This window comes from Cavia porcellus, unplaced genomic scaffold (genome assembly GCF_034190915.1).
Source record: "Cavia porcellus strain 051 isolate PalLab524CR breed Dunkin Hartley unplaced genomic scaffold, mCavPor4.1 scaffold_11, whole genome shotgun sequence".
In the NCBI taxonomy this organism is placed as follows: domain Eukaryota; kingdom Metazoa; phylum Chordata; class Mammalia; order Rodentia; family Caviidae; genus Cavia; species Cavia porcellus.
The window spans coordinates 63,998,712-64,011,272 of record NW_026947494.1 but is presented as its reverse complement, the minus strand read 5'-3'; the positions used below and the strand labels follow the sequence as shown (position 1 = coordinate 64,011,272).

The 12,561-nt window shown below is 36.6% G+C and overlaps 1 protein-coding gene across 1 annotated transcript in view; it reads right to left on the bottom strand.

Moving 5' to 3' along the window:
* The window catches only part of Ankrd31 (ankyrin repeat domain 31), a 241,722-nt gene that overhangs the window by 185,735 nt on the left and 43,426 nt on the right, over positions 1-12,561 (bottom strand). The window lies entirely within an intron of this gene.

Sequence of the window (12,561 nt, the reverse complement as noted above, 5' to 3'; positions counted from 1 at the left end):
ACCTGGTTTACAGCAGTTCATGTCAAATCAGCTTGAGGAAGGATCAGGGCAAAAAAAGGCATTGCTCCTCTATACTCCTTTTGCCTTCTACCCTCACCATGAAGACCCTGATATTTTGACCTACTTGGGAAGGAATTTAGGGCTCACTGACAGTTCAAGCACACAGGACATTCTTTTGGTTTCTTCTGATTAGTCAGTATCTACTTAATGTAAAAGCAAGGAATTATCCACTGAACCTCAGAATACAGTATCCTTATAAGCAAGACAGGCATTTCCAGAGGAAAACCAAGCATAAATATATTGGTTGAACTTTACATTCTCCAAAATTTTTTTCTTATTTCACTTTTGACAAAGAGTAAAAGAGAATTAAAAGATGAAGAGCTAGGCGGATTAAAATCAAGACATTCCACTCATTCTCAGGATGAGGAGCAAAAGTCACAAGAACAAATAATTATTCTTGCTTTGGAATATCATGCAGAGCAGTGATGATATATTCACATGTATATCTTAATTACCTGGAGAGCATAACACTGGTTCCACAAACACATCCCTTACGTTTCTATTGTAAATTTTTGCTTTAGTGTAATAGTGGCCAGTTGTGTGTCTTGGCACCTTTGCCTGGGGAAAACAGGAAGCAAACTTTGTGTTTACTCAGTATGATGCAAGGCAAAGTGTGTATATGTGAAATGTATTAACCAAAATTTTCATCAACATGAAGTTCCCTTTAACAAATTTGGTGTATGGTTCCTTGGGTATCACAGAGAATACTACAATACAACCACACCACTCTAAGATTTGTTTCAAGAAAAGTTTTCTTTTGATTTTTTCTGATAGAAAAAGCCTCATTCAGTACAATGGCATACAAAAAAAACAAATTTGCAAGTTTTGGGTGAGGTCAAAAGTGAATCATCAGATTACTCATGCATGGATGATGACAATGATCCATTATAGAAGAGTTGTATGGGTGCATGATGATGATGACGATGACAATTTTGATGTAGGCCATGTGAGCCAATATTCCTATGACAGCGAAATGGAGTAAGAATCCACTGATATATACACAGGCAATGCAGGTCTCCTTGATTCAGATGATGAAGAAAATAGCAATGTGAGTAAACTAGTTGAAATGTTGTAAAAATGACCACAAAACCAAAAGAAATGATCCAATGGTAGAACTAAGTTCAATGGTAGAACTGAAAATATAGTGAAGGTCTTGGCAGGAATGAAAGGTATGGGACAGAATGCCAGCACACTCATTCAGTATTGGAAATTGTAACAGATGAAATGCTACAAGACGCTATATAGGCTGAAAAACAAGTAAAATGTTTTGTAAATACCAATAGCCATAGTAAAAAATGTACTTATTATGACACGTTACTAGCTGAACTGAATGCGTTCATAGGTCTGCTGCACTTAGCACAGATTTTTCATGGTAACTGTAGGGATGCAAAAGACTTATGGAAAAGAGATGGTTCAAAATATGGCATAAGAAGGTAAAGACTTATTATCTTCTCAATTTAAAAATCTATCCTAGAACTCAGCCATCAGGTCCTTCTTTATATACTTATAAACTAAATGATGTTGTGAACAGACTTGTTGTACCCATCTGCCCTTGAACCCTCCCAAGATCCTGTTCAGGTTCCTTCACTGTCCTCTCAATTCCTTGTTCTGATCAAATATGGGCTGCCTAGTGTCAGTTGGTTGGCCAGCTAGCAGAGTTACAAATTCTGCCAAGGATTCTAGTTATCCTGTAGCCCTAAAGCACATGGTGCTTGTCTCAATCCTTTGTACCTTTATGTGAAAATGTTGACGTCTATTCTAAACATATAATACATAAACAAGATGTTCCTGTAAACTACACGTTGCATAATATAATAGCCTCCAGACAAAACAGCAAGACCAGCAAGATGTCAAGTATGTCCTACAAAGTACCAAGGAAAGCAAAACACATGTGCTATCAGTGTGAGCAATAACATGTGTATGGAACATGCTGTTGTCATGTGTGAGAACTGCCTTCCATGTGATAACTAAAGATTATTTTTTTGCAGAATGCTGTTGAAATTTTCATTGTATTTGATATAGGAATATTTTAGCACTTATGCAGCCAAATCAAGAATTGTAATTCTTTTTGAGACTTTGTACACTAAAAACTAAATGATTTTGAAATTTTTCATGTTTTATAAACATTCAATAAGTATTAAAAACTCAGTATTTTTGTGACATTTTTCTTGTTAAGCATTCATTGTTTAATGTATTAAATTCATAAAATTCATCAAGAATTATTTTAAAGTACCCATAGTTTAATGTGAGAAACTCAAAATTAAGTGAATAATAATTCATCAATAGAAATATGCTAGGGATAGGTAACAGCTAGCTACAGAGGCTCCCTGAAATAGTCAACTTAGAATTCAACATAATACAGCGTGGGAGCCCCGAACAGAGGAAGATGAATTCTCTCGTCCCAAGAAGAAACTAAGGTGAGAAGAACCAAACAAATAGATAGTCCCAGTGCTATTATTGCAACAGCTACAGGTTCAGTGCTCCCACCACAGCGGGTGACATACCAAGCCATCTGAGGTCCCACCGCTTCGACTCACTGGAAGTGCACTCACACAGAGGTTGGGGGTCGGCCAGCTGAACGGAGAACTGACCTGGCCAGGAGCCTGCATCAACCGGTGGTGACGGGAGTGGAGCCATTCCACAGAAAGGATGACATTCTGGGATCAGGCAGGACTGGCAAGTACAAGGGAGAGCAGTGACTGCAGTCAGTTGTTCCCTTCCCAAACAAGATTGGTGGAGTGAGCTAGGCCTGGGACATGTGACCTGGCTGAGACCCAATAGGTTATCCAAAACCAATTCCCTTCAGTGGCAGCACACACTAACCACACTAATGTAGTGAAGCCTCAGAGGTTTGACTGATCGGGAGGGGAGGTGGCACATACTAATACAGTGCAGGCCTCAGCAGCTTGACTGATCCAAAGGCGAGGGGCCAGGATACACTGTCCCGGTGGGCAACTCACTAGCACACTGCAGTGGGAAGGGTCACCAAGCCAGCTTGCTTCAGAAAAATTGTAACCAACAAAGGAAGAAACTGGGGCCTCCTGAAAAAAACAAAAAAGATGGGAAGAGGAAGCAACAACAAAAAGTCCCCAGGTGCCAACTCTGAGAACATTGACCCAGGACAGGTAAATACAAAGGAGAATGAGAACAACAAACATGCAATCTCAGACATGGCGCCAGTGGACATAAAGAGATATATTCGGGAACTCATAGATGAGTTCAAAAGTGAAATATCTAGCCAAATAAAGCCAGACATAAGAAGATTAATAAAAGAGATACTAAGCACCCCTCAAGCAGACACAGACGGAGAATGGAGGAGCTCAAACAAAAGAGAGAACCATTTGATGAAAAATATAAACAAAATATAGAACACATGAAGCAGATTCAAAGAGATCACCAGAAAATTAAAAACTCTATGGAAAGATGGCAAATCAGCTTGAAAGAAACTAAGGATAGATTATTCAAACTGGAGGACAGTTTTGCAATGTGTGATTATGAAGGGAAAACCTTTTAAAAAATAACAAGGAAACAAGCAGTAACAATACAAAGGCTAGAAGATGACAAGAAGATCTATAACTTGAGAATAAAAAATGTGAATGAAGAAGCAGGGGTACAAACAAAAGAACTACAAAGGCTACTCACAGAAATAATTAAGGAAAACGTCCCAAACATAGGAAAAGGAAATGATATTCTGATGTATGAGGCGTACAGGACTCCAGCCACTTACAACCAAAATAGAGCTATATATGCTATACAGAGCATATAATAATCAAGATCCCAGAAATTCAATATAAGAAGACAATGTTAAAAGCTGTTAGAGACAAGAAACAGATAACCTATAAAGGAAGGCCCATCAGAATCATGGCAGACTTCTCAACACAAACCATCAAGTCAAGAGCCTGGAGTGAAATATTTCAAACCCTGAAAGAAAATAACCTCCATCCCAGATTGATATACCCTGCTAAACTGTCTCTAGAAATTAATGGAGACACAAGATGCTTCCAAGACAAAGAGGAACTTGGGTTCTATTCACAACCACCAATCCAACTCTATAGAGAATACTGCAGGGTATTCTAGAGAGAGAGAAAAGTACTAGGATTCCAGGAACAGTGGCAGAAAGGCCTCAATGAATGGAGTAGAAAACAGAATGAAGATGATTTTACTCAAAACTGATATGATTGATAGTATCCAGTCAGAAGAGTATAGGCAACTACACTAAAGATGACAAGACTCATTACGATACATATTCTGGTTTAATAACTGCCTGCTTTTGAAGTTTTATACTATATATGAAGTTCTGTTTTCATTGATACTGGTATGTACTGATACATTCAATTATACTATGTCTGATGATATAGCCAATTCTATTAAAGGTAACAAGGGACAACACAGGAACTATGGTAGAACTCCTTGTATAATGGCCTTATATGTCTTTCTGGTTTTATGTGTTTATAGGACTGTTTTGTTTTGTTTTGTTTTGTCTTGCTTTGTTTTGTTTCTCCCTCTAATATAGAAAGGATAGAAATACATGTTAAGGCTCATGTATGTGTAGAATCTATAAACAGTTTATGAGAACTGATCTTATGACACCTGATGAACAGATACTTTGAAGAAAAAGAGACACTACAGTAACCAGTGCTGATCCCAGAGTGTCATGATATGAAATCCAGCAATGGTATTATTCTTTGCACAGAATGATATTAGCCTGCTTGGGTTTATTCAATCTCAACATAATTAAAGATATGGATAACTGCATGTATGTTTAAGTGTATATGATTGATAACCATATTACTAAATTTTTCTGGAGAGCTGAACAGATTTGGTTGCAGTCTCACTGTTTGAATTCCTACTTTATATGCTCCAATTTAGTATCTTGAACAACTATTTTTAAGAAGACAATCTGTAATCATCAACTAGTGATTTCGTACTGTTTATTTTTCTTTTAAAGTATGTACTATTTCTACCCGTTTTCTGTTTTGGTTAGTCTTTCATTAAATAAAATTTTTAAAAAGAAATATTCTAAAGACTAAATATGAGTTTGACATACCTATGCTTATGGGACTTTATGACAAAAAATGTGTTATGTTCTGTGGGCTAAGTTATTTAAAATTATATCTATTTAAAATTTTAATATCGGCTGATGCTTGCTGTACTGCGTTTTGTGGTTCCCAATCGCTGTAGCCTGCTTTGCAAAGAACCAGAGCTGCCCTCAAGTCACACAATGGAATAGCTGGGGATAACCAGGAAGTTGAAAAAGAATGCAAAACTGACTGGAGATATCTAAAATAATTTGCACTTACCAGGAGAAATAATGTTCCTCAGAAGTCAGTGAGAGAACAAAAACATGACAGGCAAGGAAATGAGATGACCTTCAATTTAATGTCAAAAATATTCTCTAGGATTCTGGAAAATGGCAGCTTGCTAGGGGACTGGGCGGAGAGTCTATCTGGAGAAATCATATTGGATGCTAGAATATGACAACATGGAGAGGGCCAGATGAATGGATAACGATTCCTATTAACCAAGACAGCATCGCTGGAGGATTTAAAGTCATGCTGAGACTTCGAAGGCTGATACCAGGAGGCTGGAAATCCTGCGCCTTTAATGCAGCAAACTGACCAGTGGACCCAACAGAAAAAGTTGTGTTGGCTTTTGGTGACTGCTGGAAATTGAGACCCGGGACCCGGAGAAGGAGCCAGGACTGCACCACTGTACCAAACGAGATTGTGAAAGGCTCTGGAGCTCCAAAGCCAAACGCTGTGCAGTTTTCTGACCATTCCACGCTGTGCCGGGAGTACAGTGAGGGCAAGAGGCATGGTGTGCAGTACACTCAAGAGGAGGACCTGCACCGAGCCCTGGTGAGTACTGGGGACTGGGTCCCGTGGCTGCTGGGGTTGGCCAGAGAACATCCTGGAACTGGGCAGAGCCCGCCACAACAGGGACATCAATAACACAGAGAGTCTGGCGGAAGACATCTTAGAGTTGGGAAGAACCTGCGGCTCGGTGACATCACCGAGTCAACCCTGTTGAGGGGTCTGGTGGAGGACATCTTGAAATTGGGCAGAGCCTGACGCCCTGTTGGCTTCAGCGTCATACAGAGAACTAGTGGAAGACATCTTAGAATTGGGCAGACTCACTGTCCTGGTGCTCCTGGCACAGAGAGGTCTGGAAGAGAACAGCTGGGATTTGGGCACAACCCTGTGCCACGGTGACATTAGTCAGCTGCTTCTGACACAGAGAGAACTGGCAGGATCTGCTGGGGCTGAAGCAAGCCTCTGCTTGGGGCCCAATAAGCAGATACAAAATAGGCGCAACTCTGTGACATCCAGAAAGTACAGCCTAATTTACGGATTGACTGGCACAGAGGCTGGAGGCTAGCCTGCACCGTCCCTGCATCCCAGCCTACCCCAGATAACAGCAAATTGGGGAGGACAGCAAAAACTCAAGTCAGCATGCTTCTGAAAGGCCTTAAGCAATACGAAGAGGGCCAGAGACCTCCAGGACACTCCAGTCTGAAAGAAACCAGAAACATGACAAGAGATAAAAATTTAAAAAAAATCTCCAGCTGCCCAACATGAGAAAATAAGCCCAGGAGAAGTAAACACTAAAGAGAACAAGCACAGTAACCATTCAATACTGGACACAGCATCAGCCAAAATTAAAAAATACCTCCATGACCTCATAGATGAATTTAAAGCTGTATTCCTGATCCAAGTGAGGCAAGATATAAAGAGATTAATTAAAGAAATGAAAAGCCCTGCCCAAGAGAACAGAGATGGAAGAACTGAGGAAATCAGAAAAGAGAAACATCTGAAGAAGAATTTAAACATAACTTAGAATACATGAAACAGATCCCAAGAGATTACCAGGAAACTAAAAACTCCATTGAACACTGGCAAAATATCCTGACAGAAACTAAAGACAGCCTTCTGAAACTTGAAGAGAGATTTATGACATATGATCGTGAAAGAAAAAGCCTCTTAAAAATAACAAGGAACCAGAAAGAAATAATTCAAAGGCTAGAAGATGACAAAAAGATACATAACTTAAGAATAAAGAATCTGAGTGAGGAAGCAGGAGCAACCAAAAATGAAATACAAAGAATATTCACAGATATATTAAAGCAAAATTTCCCATGTATAGCAAAAAGAAATGATATCCAGATAAAAGAGGCATACAGAACACCAGCTACCTACAACCAAAACAAATCTACGCCTAGACATATAATAATCAAGATTCCAGAAATCCACCAAAAGAACAGAATATTAAAAGCAGCCAGAGAAAAGAAGCAGATTACCTACAATGGGAAAATTATCAAAATAACAACAGACTTATCAACACAAACTCTTAAGTCAAGAAGGAAAAGGGGAGAAATATTCCAAGTCCTGAAAGAAAATAATATGCAACTAAAGCTCACATACCCGTCAAAACTCTCTCTCAAAATTAATGGAGAAATAAGATGCTTCCAAGACAAGGAGGAATTGTGGGAGTTCGTGGCCACCAATCCAACCCTACAGAGAGTGCTAAAGGACATTTCAGAGAAAGAGAGGAAAGGATACCAGGATTCCAGAAACAGTGGCAGAGAGGCCTCAATGAACGGGGCAGACATTGGAATGAGGGAATAAGGTGGACAAATTATAGCAGAGAAGTGGAGTAGCAGACATGAGGCAGAGACGGTAAGCTATAGTCTTTAATATAGACAGCTCTGAAACACTATAAAAAAAGGCAGAGGTCATTGTTAATAGTGTATCAGGATTTAAAAGACACAGTAGTCTTACCGCTATATTTAGTTTGAATTTAATTTGTTCTGGTCTGTCTACTCATGTCAGATTTGAAGATACAGACATCTGACCCAAAAATAGCAGGTTATACCATGGTAATTATCCTTACTTTCCTATTAACTTAAACTGAAACCCTGTATTACTTACATTGCCTTACTATGACTGATCTTAATTGAATCTGAATCATAAGACCATGGGTTGGCCTTGGCTGATTTTATTTGAATTTGGTATGCTTGTTAGTATCAACCCTAAAAGTAGAGGCAACTACTCTGAAGATGACAAGATGTAAAGGATATCCATACTGGTATTAATTATTAACAACTCTCAAATCCTACAATGCTTTCAAAGTTGTGTTTTTATAAAAATAGGTAATATTATGTTTAACTATATTAAGCAGATGTTGTGGACAAATCTATTGAAAATAACAAGAGAAAACATAGTAACTATGGAAGATCACCTATATTGTGGTCATACATGTCTTATCCATTGCATGTTTTTCTAGGAATTTGTTTTGCTGTCTTGTTATGACTTGTTTTTCCCTAAAATACAGAGAGGATAGATATGTATGTAGAAATTCACACATGAGTTTTTTTTTTTTTAATTATTTACGGGAACAGATTATATAATGCAAGATGTAATGAACAGATACTCTGAAGAAGAGATGCTAAGAAACCCAATGCTAATTTTGTAGCATTATGATATAAATTCTATCAATACTATTGTTCGCTGATTAGAATGACACTGGTCTGGTCTCTTGAGTTCAATTTCAGCATATGTAGAGATGGGGATGGCTACCACGAAGAGAATGAGAGATGCAATGGTAGTTATTATTGTCTTCCCTAATGTTGGATCTTGAAGACCTAAAAAGCCTTCATCATCCTGTAATGATTTGATTAGTTCTATAATATGCAATAAGTATATAAAGTGGGTGAAGATAGGGACAACTATTTGTAAGAAACTAGAGACAGTTAGATAGACAGTGAAGATCTCCAGTGGACTTGCTTTGAAATTTGTATTTCTTTAAATTGTTTTTTTAACTGTTTTGTTCTGTTTTGATATGTTTAATCTTACCCTCTTTGAGATGTAAAACAAGTGTGTAGGACTGATAACCATATTACTGAGTTTTTGTTTGATCATTGAGCAGAACTGTTTGTAGTGTCACTTTTTGAATGTCATTTTAAATACTTTAATTTTGTAACCTGAATAGCTATTAGCAATATGTAACTTATCAACCAGCGATTTCTTACCATTTGTTTTTCTGTAATTTTGTATTATTTCTACCCTTTTTATCTCCATGTATTTTTGTTTCCTTTTCTTTAAATAAAAAAAAATTCTCTAAAAAAATAAAATTTTAATATCAACAAAAAAGAAGCATTTTAAGAAAACTGGTACCACTTCAACTATTTTTGCAAGGAGGTTGTATTTTTTTTCCTTTTAATAAAATTTTAAAGCCTTGGGAAGTTAGAAATCAAGAATAAAAAATAGTTCACCTTCTTCCCCTGAATGGTAAAGAAAGAGTCCTCAAAGAGCTCTTTCCCAAACTGTCTATAACGACTTCCTTAGCAGAATGATCACTTTTATACCAGTTGATACTATTTTTAAACTTGATAATAAAATATTTTCAGTTTATTACTGTATTAAAAATATTTAGTTTTCACTTTTTAACTGAAAATTTTACTTTAAATGTACAATTAAGCAAAGGAACCTTCCTGAATTCTTAATTACCCTTTAATACATTATTAAAAGAATTGATGCATTTTCTACTTATCAGAGAGAGACCAAAACCTAATAGTAGGGCCAGGATTTAGCTCAGTGGCATAACTGCCTGCCTGGCAAGTGCAAGATCGTGAGTTTGATTCACAGTACCAAAAAATAAATATATACATTAAAAATAATTCTAAAGTACCAATAATAGTACCATAAATTTAGAATTATGAATTGGGAAAGTATAGCACTACATTTGAAAACAGTCAGTTACAAAAGCTAACAATTTAACAGTTTACTTATGAGATTTAACAACATAGTAGATAATCATTCTTCTAGTACAAACATTCTGGATGGAGGGAAGGCAAGAAGGAGTTGTAAGGAGATGCCAAAGGGGAAGGGAACTACCAGTGCTATGGGTTTCTAGGCATAGCACCTTCAGGGAGCAAGAAACACCACAATACTAATCCTGGTGTGCACAGTACTTTTGAAAAAACACCCAAGAAGACCTGTGACTTCAATGAGGGTGATGATAGATGTCAACAACGTCATAAGGGATTATTGACTCACAGCAGGCCAAAAGGGCAGGAGAAAATGCATGGTCTTCTGGAACCTTGCTATTTTATAAATACTGGGGTTAGATATAACAATGGAAATGGATCCTTTACGTAATAATTGATAACACCTGTTATCACAGTTAAGCTTCAAGGGAGAAAAAGAATGCTGAAGGCATAATGTCACCTATAACATCCATCTCAAAAGTTTAACATTTGCTTATAAAAATGATTTTAATCTCTAAGATATTAACTCTACAGCTTTATAAATATGACTTTTGATTTGTCAATAACTGTATCTTGCAAAAGGTGTTAAACAGGTTTTCCCTAAATTTGGAAAATGTGCTATATTTGGCATAATCTGAAATATAGTTTGAGACTGATAATTTATTTGATGGCTTAAAAATCATAAAACCATTAGTGCTTGGAGAGGAGTTATCAACTACCTTTTGTGTTTATATTTAATTATTTGATAAAATAAATAAGTTATATTTGCTTTATTAAACTAATCACAAAAATTTGAAATTTGCTCTTCCTTAAAAATTTAAATATTGATGGTTTGTATTTGTGTCTATTATTGTTGATTTTCTTACTATTTCAAGTAGTAATACAGTTGTTGCTTTTTTTATTGCATCCTAATATATGGTTTGTCTTTGTGCCATCAACATTACTGCAGTTCATTTACAGAGAACAGGGTGCTGGGCCAATTATCCTATATCCTCCCAAATTAACAGAGGTGGTCAGATCATAGGAGAGAGACAATGACCTGTAATTAGAAACACCCACAGTACAACAATGGAGAGCACACACCAACTAAAGAGATCTCCATACTACCAAAAAGTCTTTCCAACTTTACTGACCCTCAATCCTCCAAAATATACAAAAAAAAAAAAAAAAAAACCTTGAATACCATAACAGAAGAATGAGAAGACAAGGCAATAAGAGTCCACCCCTAAAGCTGATGAATGGGGCAGAAGAAAAATCTACAGTCAAACAACTGAATTATACAAAGCAATACAGGAAGAAATAAACAAAAATAGGTCAATAATACAGTCAGGGTGCTCAAAATTCACATTACTAAGCAGACAACAGAATAAATAAAATGACCTATGAGTTATTAAAGACATTTATAATAATCAGCTAAAGTAATCAAAACAATAAAACACATAAATGACCAGTTAAGCAAAGAATTAGAGTCCATGAAAACGTACCAAACAGAAATTCAGGAGACAAAAATTTCTATTGAGTATATTGGAAGCAAAAGTGACCGTCTGAGAACAAAGGGAGGGTACAGTATAACTGGTTCAGCACTCAGTTCTCTGGAAAGGAACCACAGTCATGTGGAGGATATAAAGACAAACATGCTGACACACATCAAAAATTAATTAATAGCAATCAAAAGATCGGGATGATGCAGGTGACCATATACAAGCATACCTCAAAAATAACAAGAGATCATGGAAAATAGATTCAATACCTTCCTAGATGATAGAAGGAGGACTAACCTAAGATTAACTGAAATTAGTGAAGAAGACAGCATGAATGGTATGAAAAATCTATTTACAGAAATCACAGAAGAAAAATTTCCAAATATGAGGGAAAATGTAATATACAGGTAACTGAAACATACAGAACTCCAAACAGCCACAAGTGGAAAAAAATTTCTTCATCACTCATCACATTCAAAATCCCTGGAGTATACTCTCTTTAACAGCACATATAAAGTCCAACACAAGGATAGAATTTTAAAAGAGAAAAACAACAAATCATTTGCATGGCAAATCATTTTTATAGCAGAAATCTCCACACCATCCTTTAAGGCCAGAAGAGCCTGATAAAAAAAAATAAAGTAAAATAAAAATAAATAAAAATAAAAAACCTTGCTGTCCCAGACTAATAAATCATGCAAAACTACCTATCACGATTGATAAAAACTTCTGCATGTAGCCAGTTTTCCCAACTCCACTTGTTAAAGAGGTTATCTTCCTTCCAACGTGTTTTTGGGTTCGCTGTCAAAGAACAGATAGGTGAATGTCCTTGGCTTGTTTCTGCATCTTCAATTTCTGTTCCCTTGATTAACGTGGCTGTTTGTGCCAATATATGCTGGTTTACTTTTATTGGTTTGTTTGTTTGTGTGTTTTAGATCTCAGTAGGTTTGCAGTATTAGTTGAAATCCAGGAGTGTGATACCTCGTGTTTTGCTGCTGCTGCCCAGGAAAGCTTTTACTGTAATCAGTCAGTCTCTTCTAGTTCTATATGAATTCTAAGATTGTTTTTTCTAGTTATGTGAGGAATGTTGATCATGTTTTAAGTATGGCCATCAATTATGAAAGATGGTTTCACAACTTTCTGAAAAAAAATCCAATGGCACAAGAAATAATACCAAAATTTACAAATGGGATCATATAAAAGTAAAAAGCTTCTGCAAAGCAAAGGAAACAATCAAGAAAGTAATCACTCAAC